General features: G+C 51.6%; 1 pseudogene across 2 annotated transcripts; it reads right to left on the bottom strand.

Annotated features, from left to right (window-relative positions):
- Positions 1-2,000: 2,000 nt before the first annotated feature.
- On the bottom strand, positions 2,001-20,096 carry LOC144161887 (cyclin-dependent kinase 1 pseudogene; annotated as a pseudogene). Of its 2 annotated transcripts, none has more exons than XR_013320517.1 (2): positions 19,968-20,096; positions 2,001-2,744 (listed from the first exon to the last, which is right to left on the bottom strand). The product of XR_013320517.1 is annotated as a cyclin-dependent kinase 1 pseudogene, transcript variant X1 (transcript). The 2 variants fall into 2 exon arrangements; XR_013320518.1 differs by lacking the exon at positions 2,001-2,744 and adding an exon at positions 17,513-17,640.
- Between the last annotated feature and the right edge of the window lie 628 nt (positions 20,097-20,724).

Below are 20,724 nucleotides of genomic sequence, written 5' to 3'. Positions count from 1 at the left end.
ACTTCCGGGACGAGCCGTTGAACTTCCGGTGGCCGTGCGCGCGCCCGGCCGCGACAGCGGCGAAGCGCCATCCAGCAACTAAGTGGAGATCAGTGCGTGCGCTGACTGGGCGCCGGAGAAGCGCCGGTGAGAGGAGCAATCGCGCTTGCCGAGGCCGTGGCGCCCTCTCTTGCGTTGAACCCGATTTAAGCAATTGAACGAGAGACAGACTGGCCGTAAGTTGCCTTCGTGTCACATGCCGCAGCATGCTAATAAGTAGCGCGAGGCGTTGGAAAACGAGTGTCCCGGTAAAGTTTAGTATACAATGACTACACGAGACAACACGAGACGCCGACAGCCCGAGCCCATGAGTGCTTCGCCCTTAAAACGATTCCCGTCGCCGGAATTGAACCTGGGTCTGCAAGCGTTTGTCATCTTACCCCTTACACAATTGCCCCTTACACAGTCCTTTCCAAGGCAGAGCTCTAAAAGGTAAACATAGTCATCCGAAAAGCCTACAAGCAAGCTTTGGGATTACCCATGAGTACCTCCACCGCCCGCCTGCTCAGCCTCGGCCTTCACAACACGGCCGAAGAACTTATCGAAGCCCACCTCGCAAGCCACAAACTGCGATTAGGCTTTCCACTGCGGGACGACTACTGTTGGCTACATGTAAATGGCAGGCTCAGGATAGACAGAAACCGCAGACGCTTCCACCAGAAATCAGAAAGAATGTCTACGTCGCCAACCTCCAAAAAAATATGCACCCAGACAATCATGAGGGGAGGAGAAAAGCCAGAGCAGCGGCCCTCGACAAGCGGTATTCCAAAGACCCCACAGCAGTGTACACTGATAGCGGTTGCAGTGGTCACCTCAAGGGATCAACCACTCACCAGTCTCGCAATCAAGACCGGTTCTATCCAGGAAGCGGATGAATTGTGGCGATTGCCTTGGCCACACACAACAGCACTTCGCCTCCTGAGCAAAACCCGTCCCTCTCGCACGGTCAGGATCGTCTGCAGACCCCGCCCACTCCGATCTCCCGGGCAACAACACAGCCCATGCATTGGCCCGCGCTCTCACCAACCGGGCTCCAGAGGAGGAGCACAGTCCAACGCCGATTGAGACCTTCCAGGAAATAACCCAATATTATAGATTATGTAGAAGGACCTTTCCCCCCGCCCAACGCAGTTTGTCTACAGTGCAGGAAAACACGATAAGACGAATTCAAACAAACAAGTTCCCAAATCCAGTACGACTAAATCATCTATTCCTCACACAATGCTCCCCGGAGTGTGCGCTTTGCGGCAATTCAGGATTCACTATATCACATCGTCTGGGAGTGCGACCGAAACCCCGACCTTCCCCCCTTCCCAACCCTTCCCGTGAGCAGTGGGAGAGCATGTTGTCCAGCTCGAGCCGCGCCGACCAGATGATCTTGGTTGACCGAGTGGGCAGAGCCAGGACTGCCCATCGACTTCCGGACTAGGAAGCCACCCTCAATTTATTTTTGCTCATTAAAGCTTACTCTCTCTCTCCCGCGTTGTGAAGCCGGCGTTGATCCGACTGCTCCATTTCGACATGGTCGAAGCGAACGCCAAGCAGTAGGTACCGATTGGCGCTGTGCACCCCAAACCCAAGCGTTAGGCCTACGGAGTGCACGCCCGGGAGTTGCTGTGAGTATTCTAGAAAAGGGCTGCGTACCTTCAGAGTAGCACATACTGGAAGTGTGGCATCAGCCAACTAAAGAATACATCACGAGAAAGCTTCGCGTTCAAACATGCAGCGTCGTTAGGCGGAGGGGTGCATGATTTTTGTTCTAACCCTGTTAATTCCAGCTTTACTGGTAGAAGCAGTGGTTACAAACATTATGACTGGTTTTCTTTGACATCACTACAAACGTTGTCCAGACTTCTACTCATAAAAACACTAATAATAAAATTAGTTTTAAATATTTATTATCAATTTTTCTTTTTTTATTTTTCGGGCACACACAAGGCCTATCTGTTCTTATATGCGTCAATATAACGGCTATTATTCGTATTCATAAGTTTTATTAATGTTAATAATACCATACTTATTGTAGCGAATAATACCAGGACACGCCGTGCTAAAGCGGTAAAACCCGCCGAAGTGCGACCCGCCCATGTGGGCAAGTTATGCATTGGTGGCCGAAGAACAGAATGAACCAGCGAGGGGACGTTTCGAAAGAGGCAATGGCTTCGGCAGAGCGGTAGCGTTCTACGATGGCTCCCGCAACCAATGAAATTGTCATCGGTCCACAAACCCCAGCCTTCTAAAAGACCACCACTTGGAGGAAGCAAGTTTCCAGCTTCCCGGGGAGATCAGCGTCACCACGGCGAGAACTTAACATTCCCACCTCGTGTGACTGACGGCTAACTGACGGCTTTTGGTAAGGGCACGGGGTAGCAATTGACAACCTCCTCGTCGAGTTGGATGCTGTCAAGGTGCTCTTTCAGGTCCATGGAAACGAACTCAAACACGAGGTAGATGTTCTCCCACCCTTCCAACAGCACATCTTCAAGCCGGACAATGTGCTCGTGTTTGAGCGTGAGAAGGGCGATCTCACGAATGGCGGTCCAGGGCACGACTTCTTCCTCGCTGTCGATCCGGATCTTTTTGAGCGCCATGGTTCTGCCATACCGCTTGTCCTTGACTTTGTACACGACGCCGTACGTTCCTTCGCCGATCTTCCCCGCCTTGATGTAGTTTTCCATCGTCTTCCGAAGGCTGAACGCTTCCGGCTGCGACAAGGAGAAAAGCAGCCTTTGAATTGGTTCGCTAACACATTACATCAGACGCCTCATCGAAGGAGTACAGTGACACTTCTAAATGATCAAGAATAACAACATCGTCAGCACTCGAAAAATTTTGCGAGTTATAGTTGGTCTCCTTACATGTTTGGTTGTCAACAGATTTTTAATAGCAACCTAAACCAGTTCATGATCAGAAATAACTCCATTAATTGAGACATGATATCCGGACAGCCGGCTATCTAAAAAAAGAATATCAAGTGTGGATTCAGAAGCAGGACGTATACCCCAGTTACACCATGAACGCACTGCGTAAGGCCATGAGTGAATTTGCTATGTCCAACAAAATTTCACAATGTTTGAAACCTGCGGAGATTATTTGAAGTTTATCTTATCGTATCCCGGGAAGATTGAAATCACCTGCGATGATTAACCGACTATTATCAGAAATATTTACATACAAAAAATCCTGGATAGATTTTTTTAAAAATTCACAGCATATCCACGGGGTGAATGATCGATGATGAGTGGGCGAAGCTCCTGAGGGGAAATCATCGGTAAAACCGTGACTCTTCAGTGAAAGTTCGCCCACTACATCTGTGTCGGAACGTAACGTCTAGAAAGTCTCGCTTAAACCGCGCGTCGGCACCTTGGGGCTGAGCTCGCCTGATGCGTTTTGCAGACGCCTCACGAGCTCTCACTGCATCGGGGTCTGCCTGCCGATACGCGCGCTTTCTCGCCGCTTCCCGTTCTCTGACGTTTTGGAGATCCTCTTCGCGCCGCAGCCGTGCGCCGCTTCGCGTACGCCAGGGTCCTCGCGCCGTTGCCGTGACGCTTGGGCCTCTCGTTCTCGAACGCTGGGATCTTGGCGGCGTCGTCGCGCAGCCAGACGACACGCTTCGGCCTTCCGCTCTCGTACGGCAGGATCTTGGCGGCGGCGTCGCGCAGCTTCACGGAGTGCTTCTTCCTCGCGGGCTCGCACATCTGCAGCCTTATCCATCGGGCGACTCCGAGCGCGCGCCAACAGCGAACGGATTTTATTACAACGCCCCCCGCCATCTAGTAAACAATCCAAGAACTAAACTAGAGGTAGCCACGCCATCTAGTAAACAATCCAAGCGCATCTTTTCATCATATACAAGTACCGCCATCTAGTAAACAATCCAAGAACTAAACTAGAGGTAGCCACGCCATCTAGTAAACAATCCAAGAACTAAACTAGAGGTGGCTACATACATACGTCGAGGATGGACAGACCCACGCCCTAAGGAGCTTCGCCCCTAAAATTACGCCCACCTCCCCTCGCGGGAACCCTGGTGTGATGCGACGCTGAGGGGTTCAAGCGCAAGCGGAGAGCAACCGTCGACAGAAAGGCCGCCGGAGAGCGGCACACCGGTTATATTCTAGGCACTAATCCATGCATCCAGGGATACGAAGGGCATTTTCAACCTACGATTGTGCACACACAGACAAACAAGAAGAAGCAAGGTCAGCAGCCAGACGAGGTAGTCGAAGCACAGGCGGCAATCTTCATTCGTGGAGATGTTCCGCACGTCAAACTCGACACTGGGAAGTACTGCAACAGAATACAAGAGGTGGTTGCCGTGCGATGTGAGCTCGGCGGTCGCCAGACCATCCTGGTGTCTGCCTACCTACGTCCCGAGAGTAGCTGCTACAGAAAGGGCAATTCGGAGACTGCAAATTTCGCTTGGTTACGCGAACTCCGACATCGGTACCCCAAAGACCGATTGCTGGCCGGGGGGGACTTCAACGCTCGACACAAGAGTTGGGGATACGACAAAGAATCACAGAGGGGGCGCCGACTTTACGAAGAGGCCGAAGCGGCAGGACTTACCTTGGCCAACGACACAGACTACCCTACTCGTCATGCACTTCACTCCAGGCAGCGCGACACTATACCAGATCTGACTTGGACAACGTCCAGGCTTGTAAAGGACTGGAGGTGCGGTCCCGACGGAATGGGTAGCGACCATTATCCGATCTGGATTGAACTTGAAGTAAGAGCCACAGGGCGGAAAAAACGGATGACCGCAGCTGTCGACTGGGACAGGTTTCGATCCGGCTTTGACGCTTACGACGAAAACGTCCCGTTTCTTCAGAAGCTTTCCAGAGCTGCCCGGGAAGCCACTAGAGAGATTGAAGTGGATGAACATCTTCCTACACCCGACAAGCACCTTCTCAACCTGTGGGACACCCGTAGCCAGCTGCATCGAGTTTACCTCGACAGGGGGAAACGGCATGTCGACCTTGTCAAGGTGCGCAATAAGACCGCACAAGCGCGCCGTTACGCCAAAATGCTCTCTCGGGAGCAATGGCACAACCACTGCGCCTCGTTCAATGAACGGACTGGCGGGCGGAAGCTCTGGCAAACTTACAAGGCCATGTCAGGCAACCGCAAGACTGGAAACACCGTCAAAAACGTCAGGCTGGCGACCGGCGACTCGGCGTCCGACTTCGAAAAAAAGGCAGCAGAGACGCTCTTCCCGCAGCCATCAGTGCCACCAGACCCCAGAATTTATCAACGCACAGCACCTACTTCCGACAAAGATGTTGAGTCGCCTTTCACAATGCAAGAATTAGTGATGGCTCTCGAATCCGTCAACGCCAAGAGCGCACCAGGAAAGGATGGCATCACCTGGCAGATGCTGCGCAACCTTAACGAACACGGGAAAATGCAGCTACTTGAAGAAATTAACAAGGTTTGGCTGTCAGGCGAAATTCCTGCTGAATGGAAGCACTCCGTCGTGAGCCCCATTCCCAAACCAGGGAAGCCAGCCGTCAGCATCAGTAACTTGAGGCCCATCTCGCTTACCTCAACACTCAGCAAGCTCTTGGAGCGGATGGTTCTCACCCGGCTTAACTACCACCTTGAAGAGGCACAGAAAGAACCCTACTTCGACCCGGGCCAGACAGGATTCCGACCAGGCCTCTGCACACAAGACAGCATTTTCTTGCTCCGTCGTTGTCTTCAAAAGCGGAGAGGAAGAAAAAGGGTTCCTGGCATACTGGTAGCCGTCGACCTGCGGAAGGCGTTCGATACCGTAACGCACGAGGCAGTAATCTCCGCACTCGAAGACATGAAGCCAGGAGCCCGCATCCTCAACATCGTCAGGTCATTCCTGGAGGGACGCACCTTTGAGATTCGGAGTGACATTAGGAACCCTAAGATTTACAGCAGCAACATTGGCGTTCCTCAGGGGGCCATACTGTCGCCCATGCTATTTAACCTGGTGATGCGAGGGCTGGCTACACGCCTGCGGCGAATTCATGGTGTGCGCCTCACCATGTACGCCGACGATGTGACGCTGTGGACGGAGCCCGGTGACCCTCTCAGAACAACAGAAGACGCAGCCAACGCTATACAAGACGCCCTCAATACTTTACCCGACTACTTGAAGACTACGGGAATGGAAGTGTCTCCGGAAAAAAACAAAATATATTCTCCTGGGCGGCTCCACGGTTGAAAACGAAAAGGTCAAGCTCTGCCTCGCCGGCCAGACACTCGAGAGAGCTCCAGACCGGCACATCAAGATTCTTGGCATCCCGATACATGAAAGCGGAGGTGCGGCAACGTGGCTACGGCAGCTAGAGCCTAAGTGGAAACAGCTTCTGCATCTTGTAAGACGCATAGCCCACAAATCCGGAGGAGCCAGCACACGCACAGCTCGTACCCTCACAATGGCAATACTAACGTCCAAAGCTTGCTACGGAGCTGTGTGTTTTGACCTGACAAAATCGCAATACGACAAGCTGGAAAGACTACACCAGGAGTGTCTTCGGGTGATAACGGGCCTGCCCCGCCATGCCCGGGTCGAGGAGCTGCACCGCTACTCTCGCATCCCGCCGCTCAGAGACATCATCGCAGAACGCAAGGCAGGACACGATCGCCGCCGTCTCTACACGCCAGCGGGCCAGTCGCTCCTAGAGCTGGACGGGGAACAGCTGGGTGAACAGATAGAAGTGCTCCGCGCGATCGCTCCCTGGGACGACGTCCAGGTTCGTGTCACGAAGCCAGTCACGCGCCGACGCACGAAAGGGGATCACACGGCCCAACGAACCGCCCTTGCTGAGAGGGCTGACTTCCAGGACAACGCCATCTTCACGGACGCCGCCTGGGACCCAGACACCTTCCGGGGAGCGGTCGCTGCCGTCCGAGGACAGCAGCGGGACGCGCAGGTGTTTCAATACTGCCAAGAGCAACCTGTGAGGTCACTTGAACTGCAGGCCATCCTTTATGCACTAGAGAAGTTGACTGAATGTGCAAGTACCAGCCCACTTTCTGTGCGAGGACAAACCTTTACCGTTTTCACCGACTCTTTGGACGCCCTCAAAAATCTGACGAAGACACCTAGAGCCGGCACTTTGGCGCACAACGTGAAAGTCGCTTGCGCAACCCTTCACGAGCTCGACGGCGTGATGGTGCGGGTGGACTGGGTCCCGGGGCATGCGGGCAGCATCGGAAACGGCGCCGCCCATGACGCGGCGAGCGAGCTGTTACGTTTCCGCTCGTCCCCCCTTGACACAGCCCCTCAGGCTCCGCTGCTCTTTGACCCGGACGAGGAACGCGAGCGGATGAAGGTGCAAGCCAAACGAGAACTGAGGGCGAAGGTGCCGCACAATCCCCACCCACTTCCCAAAGGGCTTCCGCGCGGTGCGGAAGTGCTAATATACAAGGCTAGGACAGGTGCTGCCCTTACGGAAGATGTTCTGGTAAAGTGGCGAGCACACGCTGCATCCAAAAGAGCTCGTGGCGGTGACCCACAAGCGGACATCACCGATCAGAATGAGGAAGGCGACCAGGCAGCCACTGCGACGTGCTGCACGTGCAATACCGGTGCCTCTCCAACGTTAAGGCACCTACTGTGGGACTGCCCCGGCCTTTCACCGCTTAGGAAGAGGCACAAGGGCGCCGGCGTTACATCATTGGAAGAATGGACAACCCCGCCCCCTCACTTGGACGCCGCGAGCACGATCATTTCCTTGTGGGAGTTCGTGCGAGCGGCAGACCTGACCGGACGACTCACTCTGACGGCCGCCCCACTCCGTTTCCCTTCTCCCTCTTCCCCAACTAGGCTACCAAGCCCTCCGTATCATTAATAAAGTTTCATTCATTCATATTCTAGGCACTATATATGCGCAGCGCGCCCGAAGGAGAGGAAACCGCGGAGAGAGAGAGTACTGCACATGCGCAGCACCGCGCGCAGCGCCGCCGACCGGCGGAGTGAGCGCGCGCTAACTAGGGCACGCGCCGGCGCCTGTGCGTCTGCCGCGGCTATGACGCAACACAATCCAACACAATCCACTTTAATCCAATCCAATCCAAGCCAATCCAATCGAATCCAATCCAATGCCCCTCGCGAGAGAGTGTTCGCTATCGGAGAGGAGAGCAGGAGAGTGGCTGCGTACAACGGACGCACGCCGCGGACAACAACGGACGCACGCAGGAAGGACAGGGCCGCCGAAAGAGATGATCTGAGCGTCGCATCTAAAAGGAAAGAGGAGCATTCACTGAGCGGTAAACTGCCAGATAACGCAAGGCGTACCGGTCATATTATTATAAAATTGAAGTCTCCCTGACCCCCTTTGTTTTAGAGTCGTGGAGAATACATGCACACTCCACGACTCTAAAACAAAGCGGGTCAAGGAGAATCTTCAACTTTACAATGGTATGAGCGGTATGCGTTTTGCGTTATCGGGCAGTTTACCGCCCAGCGAATGCTCCTCTTTCCTTTTCTTGCAGGAGGCTCGCCGTAAGCTTAGACGAGGCGCCAGTTGTGAAAGTGCAACACCCGTAGCGGCTCTGAACCGTGTACACTTTAGCGCACTCGGTTTAGTACAGTTTATTGTATAGTCATTGCTGCAATAACATTTCTTGAAGCGGTAATTTGTTTATCATTCAAATGCAATTGTCATTTCCTGCTAGAGTGGTCGAGGAGAACTAGGCGTATACGGAAACTCGCCTTGAGCAGGAGGGACGCCAAGCGGCACGAGAGTGGTTGCTGGTACGGGCGCCACGTGCAACGGGTTTGCCGCGCGAGGACTTGGATGCCGGCCGGATGGGCACGGCTCGAGGGTGGCGTCTGGGTACCGTGGCGAGAGCGGTGGGCGGCGTTACGATAACCACTTCCACGAGGGTCCCCCGTGTCTGCAGGACTGCAGCTCGGTGCGCGGCGAAGGTTCGCTGAAGTGGAAGCTCAAACCGTTGCTTAGCTGTGGTTGAGTGAGAACAAAGCGTCGATGGAGTGACCTTTGTGGCTAACCACTCACTAATCTGTTGTTAGCCCAAGTGCTTTACTATGCTCATTGACCGATTTCCCTGGCCTCTACCCGTCCGCTATCAGCTGTGCTTATGAAGCTTCCGCGGAAGGGCTTCGTAACCGCTAACCGGGATCTAGTACGGCGGCATCCAGACCCGCTCGCTCGACTGAAGGAGCGATACCAGGCTACGGAAAGGGAGCGAAAAATTGGCCGCGTATCGGCTCATTTCGCTGCAAACGTCGTCGCATGACGATAGTCTTCCGTAGCCGCTTCCACGTAAATAACTCTAATCTCCCCACCTACCACCACTCGCAGTCTGTCCTTTCCGTCTCGCTACTTCTACCATGAAAATGAGGAAGTTTCCTCACCTCCGTTCAATTTTACCCCGTTTTACTGCCGGACCGCCGTCTACTTTAACCTTTTATTGCTGTTGGAAGGCCGCCGAAGGTCGACGATCGGGAATATTGTTTTCAACGCGTATTTCTTATTTCGTGTCACAAATTAAGTAGTGGTATATTTTGTTAAGAGAACACTGCAAATGCCACTTATGCCAGGTGAAAACATTTTCACAAATGCCAGGTAAAAATGATATTGTTTTATACCTGGATTATTGACCCAAAATTTATTCTGGCTAGAAATTCAGTTTCTAGCTCATTTCTAGCTGGAAATTGTTTTCCAGCTGGCAGCTATTACTTCTAGCTAGCATTTGTCAGTCCAGTTGGAAGAAAAGAAAACTGCAAGCTGGAAACAATCGTCTCTAGCTAGAGACATAATTTTTCTAGCTAGAAGTTGTCAATTCAAGCTAGAATCTATAAATCTAGACAGAAATGAAGCTGGGAATTATGATTTCTTGCTAGAAATCCTCTGTCCATTTTCACCGGGAAATATTTCGCCTTAATTACGCCTTCAGTGTTCCTAAAATTTGCTTAGCAATGTTGACAAGTATGAAGTGTGTCTGCATATTGAGTGGCGTGGAAAAGTTTTGTATATATAAAAAAGGATTCATTTTATTTTTTCGGCCAGCGCCTAAATGAAAACTGCCAGACAGACAGACAAACTATAAACTCCTCGCACTTCGGTAATCCAAGAAAGACTATCGCCTTTAAAACTATACTACGGCGGAGACGAAAGGATAGCCAACATCAGCGAGTGCCACGAATGCAAGTGGATGTTCGTTCCACAAGCCACTCGTGGCAGCACGGTTGTCGGCAGACACCATCGAAAAGCGCCTACAACTGACACCATTACACAAAAGCGCCTCTCGCACTTGAACTGAGGCCGGCGCCAACACAATTCCACATAGCTGGCTTAATAGACTGCGTTCGATTCCAGCACCATCGCGTTCTTTTTCTGGTCAATAGTGCTGCTGGTCCACTCCATGTAAGGACTTTTTGATCTGAGAGGCATGCAAGGTTATAGTAAATTGGAGCACATTTAGAATAACTATCAAAGTAGTGCGCCAATGAAGCCTAATAAAATAACACCTGGAGGAGAAAAACGCCTCGCTTTGGGCGCTCGTCCTCGGTGATCAACGAGGCCCAGGCACCAGGTAAGTATTCCTTTTCTTGCTTCGACCGACCACCCGACCCGATCAGGCCTAGTGTCGAGTGCCAGTGGGTGTTTGATTGTAACACAAATTGTGAACAAGGCTCCCGTTCGGGGTGCCGAAACGTCATTGTTTTATATTATCTTGTGGTCGGCGTCTTCTTTATTATGTACTACAAATTATAAGCCGTCTCACAAGCAGCTTCTGCTTCTCGCTGAAACGGACAAGGAGCGTTCCACAAATCTTTTATCCATTATACACTTTTCTTTTATAGCGCGCTACGTTCTAGCGCGAGGCGTTGGGATACGAGTGTCCTGATGTTTTAGTACCGTGACTACATGAGACGACGAGGACGACGACGACAGGAGGCGCTGACAGTCCGAGCCCCTAATGGGATTCACCCCTAGTAGGGGATCTAATATGGTTTTGCGTTGAATTCGCGACGCTGTTTAAAGGTGCGTTCTCACTTGCGGCAATAATCTCGCGCCGCGCCGCCCGCTCAGAAACGCCGCCGCTTTTTGAAGGCCAACTACTGGGATCACGCGCGCGCAAAAGCGCCGGCAGCCATGGAGGAAACCGGTGCCGAGCTACCGGGGGGGGGGGGGACGGAGCACTGACCTCCCAGCTCACGTGACCCAGGCGCTGATTGGCTCGATGAGTTTGGCGCAAAGTGCCCCGCGGCAAAAATGGGTGCAAGACCCATCCTAGCGCGGCAAGGGAATCTTGCCGCTAAATGACGTTTTGTGGCGCGCCTTTTTGCGAGCACGGCGTCGCAAGTGTGAGGCCTGTTTCGGGAGGTTTATTCGTGAAGCCTGGCGTATTTTCTACTTCGTGACTCCTTGTGCGAAGTTTGATTGCAAGCAGATACAGGAAGGCGACGTTGGAATGCGAAGACCCGACGTGGCGTTAGGCCTAACGTCTCGGTTTGAAGTGTTAAAGGGACACTGAAGTGAATTTGTCAAGCTCCCGTTTTTGCTTGCCCTGCGTAGACTGGCTCAAATTAGCACACTTTTCATCGTTTATCCGGTTGACAAATCGGTAATTATTTTACAAAGCGCGAAAGAAGAAAAACTACCATGCGCGGTTTGCGGCGGCCGCACCAACTAAGCTCTGACGTTGGGAGGAGGGGGCACCGTGATTGGACGATGCCCAAGGTTAGCAATCAAACAAGTTTCGGTTTCGGTTTCGGTTCTGTAAAACAACATGTTTGACATCCGATGGCGTCGTTGGATGGGCATTCTCAATATCCCAGTAATCGTAGTACCGCGCTTCTGCCATGTTGTCGGCTGTAAAATGTATAAGATAAGCCTCCCAGGACGGCTTGGAATCGTAGCATTCACTAGCCGAGGCCTACGCAGTGCATGAACGCCCTCCGCGTCCCCGCAGACGCACAAATGCATGCGCTTTTCCCCCATACTTGGAGCTTGCCTCACTCATGCCTGTATCGTAAAAAGCGTGTTCGCACCAGGCCAAGGGTCTGTTGATTCTGGCCTGTGCTCACTGCCCGCAAGCAGTCGGTGCTTATGGCAACAGTATGCCAACGAGAACTCGCTAGCGCGCCAGTGCCAGGCTGCGCGAGTTCTGCGGACTAGTTCGTGGAGCAGTGAACGTTGCGGCCCAAAAAAAAGGTGAACTCACTATAGAAAACATCGGCGAAAAACAAAAAAGTTACCTTATTTAAAAAAAAAAAAAAGGTCGCACCCGCGGGGATTCGAACTTGTGACGGCCTAGCGCTCCAGACCACACGGCCACGGGCGAGAACGCTACCAACAATGGAAATATAAGGTATATAATTTGTATAACCAGTTTACACTTTTATTTAGTTTTAGTATTTCAAGCGCTTAGGTGACTATTTGTTGTATTGCGCTCGTGCAGTAAGCGTCAACCGAGTTTCCACAATAGCTCACGTCTAGCAATTGCACTTCTTAGACGGAAAAGCGTTCGCAGATGCGTAGTCGTGCTGCTGACCGCTGTGCTTGTTCGCCCAGCGCAAAAAAGTGCTTCCCGCACCCTAGTTTACGCTGTACGGTAAAAATATCAGTTGATTTTATTTCCTTAGTACATATATTGACTTCGCTAACTCTTCTACCCCTTCAAGAGGCCTTATATTTTCCTACTGGCGTACCAGTCAGCGAAGCGTCGCATGTGCGCTTGTGCAGCGCTTGTGTGAAGCGACCTTGACTTGGAGCTAGATACAGAGTACAAACTAACGAAGTAAAGAAAGGCACGTTCTTCCATTCACAAACGTGTTGTGGCTTAGTTTCAACTGCTCGAGCGAATTGCCATGACCCGTCGGCGGCCGGCGGACTAAACGTTGGGCCGACCGACTCGGTCGAGTAAGGTCGGCGAGCCGTGCAGTAGCGCAGCCAATTGCCAGCTCCTCTCCTGCTGACGTCACATGAAAACGCCAAAGAAAATGGGCGAGAGCGCAGAGAGGAGGACAGCATTTTCGAATTGATTTTTCTACTAAATAAATTCGCGTAAACGCGCTCAGAGTGGTCGAAACAGGGCCTAGGGACTCCGGACTACAATTTGCGCTCGTAATCCCGCTTTGTTTACAAATCACTTCAGTGTCCCTTTAAAACAGTAGCCGCAGCTCAATCCTCATGACGTTGTCTTAACGTTAAGGGCACCAACGTCAAGACCAGCGTAACGCTTCTACTGGAAATAGCAGTACTGATTTTGGTCATTGAACTTCCAGCTACGGATTCACGCCGTAATTAAAGGGGGCCTGAGATGGATTTCAAAGTGTTTTTGTTTGTGTCAGAAATCTACAAGTCCAAAAATAGTAAGCATATTCGCTCACGCTAACAAAAGTTACTACCTACCCCCGACGAGACAGAACTATTTGTTGGCTCGGCGGCTTGCGATGACGACATAGTCCGACCTCGTCCGAGGCGAAGCACTCATTTCATGGTTGGCCGCCGGAATGTCCGCGATTTTTCACGGCGGCGGTTTGGTTTAGAGCGTCGTCGTTACCATGGTTACTTCAGCGAGTGGGTCGCACATGAGACGACGACGTCCCTTTTTTTTTTTTAAGCTACGTTTTCAGTCTTTACGGACTTTGAGCAGGAGATACTGGTGATTGCAGAAGTCGACCTTGCATGCGCGAGAGTTTCCGTGAACGGTAACGGTAACGGTAGCGATACAGAGGCTAGAATTTCTACCGACTGTAGTAGCGAGCCCCCTGCGCCGGCGAAATGTACGCTCGCGTTTTGATTAGATTACCGGAAAGTTCCGAGTGAACGCCCTCCCCCGAAACATCGCCCACCCCCTTTTACGGGTGAAATATTCAATTTACTGAATGACGCGCGCCCACCCCGTAAAATCCATGGCTTTAGCCCCGATGAGTGAACAAAACAAACCCGAATCATCTCTTCATGTGTAGATGCGGTCACTTATTCGTCCTTTCCGCGCTTGACCTGAAATTTCGCCCATCTCGTATTTTTCACTTGATATCACTGTACTTAAATTTGGGTGGGCGTTCTTCCGGAACTTTACGGCACAGCAAATGCGCTGTGCTCTGCGCTTCATGCAAGCAATCTTAGTTGATGTTGTTTACTACATTCTTGCTAAATGATGATCAGGAGCACGATAAATGACAATTTTTTTAGAATGAGCGAGCAAAATTTCCGCCCCTACTCCAGCTTCCCACGCTTCCAATGGTTCAGATGCCTTTATGAACTAGCATAGCTCTTTTATGCTTTCAAAATCGTCTTGGGCAAGGTAATATAGGTAACTGCGGAATCATTACAATATATCTTACTCATTTTATATCGAAATATTTAGCGGTGGCGTGAATTCTGGTTAATGCAATACTTGGTCCTAATTCTTCCCACTAGATGGCGGCGTCAACGTCATGTTTTCGATTTTTTAAGCTTTACAGTAGAAGTATACGCGGCTCTTTTAAAAAAAAATTATTGTATTGTGAGAGTTCAATCTAAGACGTCTAAGAGTCAAGCCATTTCAAGCGTAAGCGAACAGTTCTGGGCAACAAACGTTTGTGTCATTTGCTTTGCGACAAATTCGCCAGATGTCGCTACTCGGCATGTCGCTACTTGAGCGGCGCTACTTGAGCGGCGCCAACACGGGGGTGGCTCGAGCGTGGTCAGCGAGAGGTGGGCCGCCTTGCCTTGGGCTGCCATGGCCGAGTGGCTGTGGAGGCCATACAGGGTGACTTGGGATGGTCAACATTTGAGGCTCGCGAGGCCACCAGCAAAATTGCATTCGAAGAGCGACTCCGAGTCATGAACGACGAACGCTGGGCGCGGCGACTTTTCCGCTACATGGCATTCAAGGGTGTTCGCACACAGTGGTGCAACCGCCTCTACCACCTCCGTCGAAAATTCGGCTTCACTACAAGCCCGATCGAGGTGGGCCCGCCGCACAAGATCACGGAGAAGGTGCGCTCCAGGGTGAAAGAAGAGGAACGCGCTCACTGGCAGACCACAATGCACCAAAAGTCTACCCTGGAACTGTACCGCAACCACAGGCAAGATATAGGCCGGATGCGTGTCTACGACAACAGCAGCGGCAGCACACTCCTCTTCGAGGCCCGTGCGGGGGCACTGCGCACGCTGCTGTACTGCCGGCACTACGACAGCACACCAGAGGTTCAAGCAGCAAAGTGCAGGGCATGCGGCGACCACGAGGAAAGCATGGAGCACCTGGTGCTGCACTGCCACAAGCTGCGCCCACCCGCCAGAGTCAACGCCACTATACAACAGGCGCTAGGGTTCGAGGACGGCGTCGACAATGCCATGGACGTACACACGACGAAAGAGCGACTGCAACTCTGGCAGCGATCGGTTCGGCTGGGTGCGACTGTGGTGACGGTGCAGTGAACGCACGAGTGAACTGCAGTGAATGGTGACAGTGCAGTGGACGTACATACGCATGCAGTGTACCATATGCACAAGACTGCAGGAAAACTGCTACCTTTAGCTTTCTCGCTGGTGGGGACGGTGCAATGACTTTAGGCATTCAGCCGGTTTTTTTTTCTTTTTATGTGTATTTTGTTAACTTTTTCACCTGGCTTGGACATTTCGGTGTCCGCCCGATACAAAGGGTTTCTGGCCACAACGATCATCATCATCATCGTAAGCCGGAATGCAGAAACCGCAGAGTGCAATCCTTTCGTTTTCAGCGGCAAACGGCTACTCTTGCTTCATTTAACACGGTAAACGGTAAAGCGCGCTAAGGACACTAGGCAACAGGTTCATTCATAAGGCCGGTGCAGCAAACCACACTTTCCTGCGATCATGACTTGATGGGAAGCAATAAAATGAAACTCTTTGGCAGTTGTCGTTACGGGATGAGCATGCTCTTGCCCTTGTCGCGACCGCCGCAGAGAATCAGCTGCGACAGCGTTTGGGCTTGAACTGATTTATTCAGCCCGCGTGAGCGCACTTGAGCGTGCGCCTCGTGATCACGAGCAGTGGCCGGCGTCGTCCAAGCGCTGCGTGCGGAGCTCCTCCTTCGTCGTCGGCGCGGCGCTCCCTTGGCGCGCCGTTCGTTACCACCTCTGAAACAACGTCGAGGCTACGCTCGAAACACAGATGGTGCAAAGAATCCTTTCGGGTAGAGCGTCCAAGAAAGCAAATGCAAAGAAAACTGATGATACTCTAACACCAGACACGGAGCGCTGAGCGATCACGCTGGCTGCAAGCGTCGTTGCTCCTGCGCTCACTGTATCCTTCCGCCGAGAACGGATCCGAGCGTCAAGCCCGGTTTGGCCCGGTGTGTAAGTGCTTTACACTCCGGTATAAAACAAATATGTGTGACTGTGTAAAAGCACCCACACACAAAAAATGTTTTTTGTAGCTTTCTGATGTTTTTACGCTCGTAAAAAATTGATTAAATCAAGAGCGCACAAACACGTCACGATTAGTTCAAGAAATAGCCGTTGCGCTCCGATACCATCGACCCCCCAAAAAACCCCATCTCAGGGGCCCTTTAATACCTCCGAGCAAAACGTCAGGCCTAAGCTCGTGCACTTCGGAACTTGTATGCGTACACAGTTGCTGCTGTTTGTCTATACGTACCCATGAGTATCACATACCCGCAATGGTGTTTGCACAACGCTTTATGACAAATCTGAGCGCTTACTCCGAATCCTGCAAGTGCGTACGCGGCAATCTAGGAAAGTGTTACGTAGTCACGTGGTGTCGGCCCTATGGTGCTTCTGTAGGATATTCCGTCCTTCACGCCGCTGTTATCCACTCTAAATGAAACAATCTATATGTACTCCTCAAGTTTATCATCTCAAATGAACCCATCCTGGCGGCCGCATTTGTCTGCGCTCTGCAACGAAATGCCGTGCAGGCGCGCGGACAACAAAGCATCGAGTTTCCGAGCAACAACGAGTTTGCAAGCACCACGAGGGGCTTTTGTTAGGTCATTTCTCAGTTTCTTACGTCTGATGGAATGTGATTGAAAGAAAAGCAACGAAAACACATTGTATAGTTCTACAAACGGTTGGAAATTTAGCCATGTCAATATGTAGGAGTAATATACAGTCAATGATGCAATAGCATTTCTTGAAGCAGTAATATTTGGGCCTCCTCGATTATCAGTCCCGGATCGTCCGCGGACTGCCCGAGACGCGATCCGGTGCTCGATTTTTCCATGTATTCCTATGGGACTTCCGGTCCGAACGCAGTCCTCGGACTGCCCGCGGACCGTCCAGGACTGGTAAATCGAGGATGCCCTTTATATCATTTAAATGCAATTACTTGGCGTAATTGCCTGTCGGGGTGTTCCAGACGTACTAGGCGTACGGAAACTCGCCTTGGGGGAGACAGACGGCCGGCGGCACGAGGAAGAGTTGCAGGTACGGGAGCTACGTGCAACGGGTTGGCCGCGCGAGCGCGAGGGCGTGGATGCCGGCCGGAGGGGCCCGGCTCGGGGGCGGCGTATGAATGGTATGAATACCGTGGACGCAGCGGTGGGCCGCGTCACGACAACAACTGGCACGAGGGTCTCTCGGGTCTGCAGGGATGCTGCTCGTTGCTCGGCGAATGTTCGCTGAGTTCGATGCTCAAATAGAAGCCCAGCTGTGGTCTAGTGAGAAAAAAAAAAACCGTCCACGTTCGAGTGTTAATGAAGTGATATTTGTGGCTAACCGCTCACTGATTTGTTGTTAACCCAAATGCTTTACTAGGATCATTGAACGATTCCCCTGGCCTTTACCCGACCGCTATCAGCTCTACTTATGAAGCTGCCGCGGAAGGATTTCGTGGCCGCTAACCGGGATATAGCATGGCGGCACCCAGAACCGCTCGCTCGCCTGAAGGAGCGATACCAGTGTGCGGAAAGGAAGAAATAAAAACTGTGGTTGATTCCTCTGTCATAGGAATCAGTAAAACGCGAGTGGGTGAGTGAGTGAAGACTATTAAAATCGCCTGCAGGTGGCCTCCGTTACCGAAGTGCCGTGACGCGGCCCTACGTCTTTCCGGCTGGGCTCTTTACTAGGCAGCTCCCTCGCTACTAGTGTCGAGGTACTTCGGCCTGCCCGTGCTGGACGGCCGAGCAGGAAAGTGAAATGTGCAGCGAAACCTGCAGCTGAGCATGATTGTGAGTGTGCTTGGCGAGCGACGTCTTGCTGGCGGGTCGCTTCGGCAAAGGTGTACCGGCGTAATTTCCGCGACGGATAGGACGTCAGCGAAATGTTGGTGTATCCCGGCATAAAGCAGTTTTATGCTAAACTATAAAACCCCAAAACGAACAACCCTAAGTATACCGTACTCTTTGGTACTAAAGGTTTGTTTCCCCGCAAGGAGATCCTGTGTGCAGAGGTGCACCCTTTACAGGCCGCTTGCTTCGTTGTACTGGCGTCGCTTCAGTGACGGATATGACGTCGGCGAAATCTTCGTGTATTCGGGAATAAAACAATTTCGTGTTAAAATTGGCCGTGTATCTGCTCACGTCGCTGCAAACGTTATTACATGACGCTAGTCTTCCGCCACCCCTGCCACGTAAATGCCTGTCATCTCCCCACCTTCCACCGCTCGCAGTCTGCGCCTACCGTCTCGCTCCCTCCACTATAAAAGGGAGGAGGTTTGCTCAAGTCCATTCAATTTTACCGCGTTTCACTCCCCGCACGCCGTCAACTTTTACCTTTCGTTACTGTTTGACTCGGTATGCCGCCACGAGGTCTGGGGTTGGGTGCAATAGCTTTTTGTATTTCTGGATTAAAACATTGTTTTCATCGCGTATCATTTTATTTCCTATTGCAAAAATAAAGCATTTAATCCTCAGTGCATTCCGACATCCCATAGATGCGATCCAGCAGAGTCTCAAGGACCTGTACTACTTTGTACCACGATTCTGTTCCTCTTTGTGGGAAGTGGCTAGTTCCCACAGGGAGGGTGGACGCGGGTTCGATTCCCGGCCGCGGCGGCCGCTTTTTTGATGGAGGTGAAAAGCAGAACGTCCGTGTGTTCGAGATTTCGGCGCACGTTAAAGAACCCCCGCTGGTCAAAATTAATCCGGAGCCCTTCACTACGGCGCGTCTCATCGCCTGCGTTGCGTGGGCGCGTTAAACGCTACAATCAATAAAAAATACAGCAACCATCTATGTCTAATAAAAAAAACTTTGTAAATACTGCCTATGCGTTGATCTTCGCCTCCTATATAGCTAAAGTTTTCTTTCTGCTTATAAATGTTGGCAGATACAGAGTAGGATTTCATAGTGAGTCGGAAAAATTATGCTATACATAAAAGCATTCATTTTATCTTTTGGGAGGACGACTGAATAAAACACTGAGAGACAGACTAAACTTTTAGGGTTTAAATATCCCAAGAAGGGCTGTTTTCTTTAAAATTATACTATGGCGGAGACGAAAAGATACTCGATATCAGCGACCGTCTAACGCAACTGAACTGAGGCCATAGCGCCAGCACTATGCCGCATAACTAGCCTGAATGCGTTAAAATAGAGCACCGTCGCAGTTATTTTTCTGATCTGTAGTGCTACTAGCCAACCGTGTGAGGACTACTTCGCGATATGAGTGATTTGGAAGTTTATATCAAATTGCTGCACATTTAGAATAACTACTATAGTACTGCGCCAATAAAGCCTAATAAAAAACTCCTAAAGTAGCAAAATTTCTAGGGGATTTGATAAAGACATCGAATTCTTCTGTAGAATGTCAGGGAAGCGAAGGTTCTTTGTTGTACTCAGTAGCGACTGGTACTCGCCACATTGCCAATAACCAGACGAGGGCGGTTGCAAACAGCGAAAGGAAACATTCTCGAACAAGCACTACGCAAACATGCCAAGGCTACAGACTGAATTACACATGAAGCCAATGACAACTCACTGTTATGCGACACGTGCGTAAAACCTGAATACCAAGTATAAATAAAACGCAGAGAAACGTCCCCACCGAACGTCAGCGAGAAGCGGCGGTGTCCTCAGGGCGTCGTGAGTTCGGCCGGCGATGCAAGGCGACGTGCAAGATGGCAACGATGCTGGCGTCTGGCTTGCAGGGACGTCGACGAGAGAGACGCACCTTTGTCCTTCTCGGTACCCGCACAGCCCCTGACGCCACGTTACAGCAGGCAGTGGGCAGCAGGCAACCGGCAACTGCTGGTAGACGACGGGCAGCTGGTCGTCCAAGGACGGGGCACGCCAAAGTTGCGCTCCTGTCACGACTCGGGAGTCGCGCCAAGACGCCAGGTGGACCCCTCTCGAGCTCGGGTCCCGAAAACCCGACAAGCGTCTTCCATCTGGACGACGCGCTTCTCGAACCTGGTCTGTCCACTCCTCCCGGCGTTCTCCCCCGGCCTCCCCCGCTCTTTCCTATTAGCTCACGTCATCGCCTCGTGTGGCTTGCTGCTTCTTCTTTTTCTGCGCAACCACACCGAGGGCGATCCCCGCAGTACGCATTTGCGCCACGTGCACTGCGGTTGGTTGGTTGGTTGGTTGGTTGGCCAATCCCCCACGTACCCACTTTGGGGGATTGGCCAAGTCTGACTGTGGTTTTATTGTTAAAGAAGCTTATGAATTAGTTTCAAACTAAGGTTAAATAGAAGTGGGATAATAGCGGGTACCGTGATGCTAACAATTTGAGAACCAAAAAAATTCAATACTGCTGCAACAACAGGTACTTTAATAAACCACTAAAAATTGGTTGATGCGAT

Source organism: Haemaphysalis longicornis, unplaced genomic scaffold (assembly GCF_048455015.1).
Source record: "Haemaphysalis longicornis isolate Haplotype H1 unplaced genomic scaffold, Haemaphysalis longicornis Haplotype H1 scaffold_12, whole genome shotgun sequence".
Lineage (NCBI taxonomy): Eukaryota > Metazoa > Arthropoda > Arachnida > Ixodida > Ixodidae > Haemaphysalis > Haemaphysalis longicornis.
Note: the sequence above shows the minus strand (reverse complement) of the source record. Positions and strands in the feature narration are given on the sequence as shown.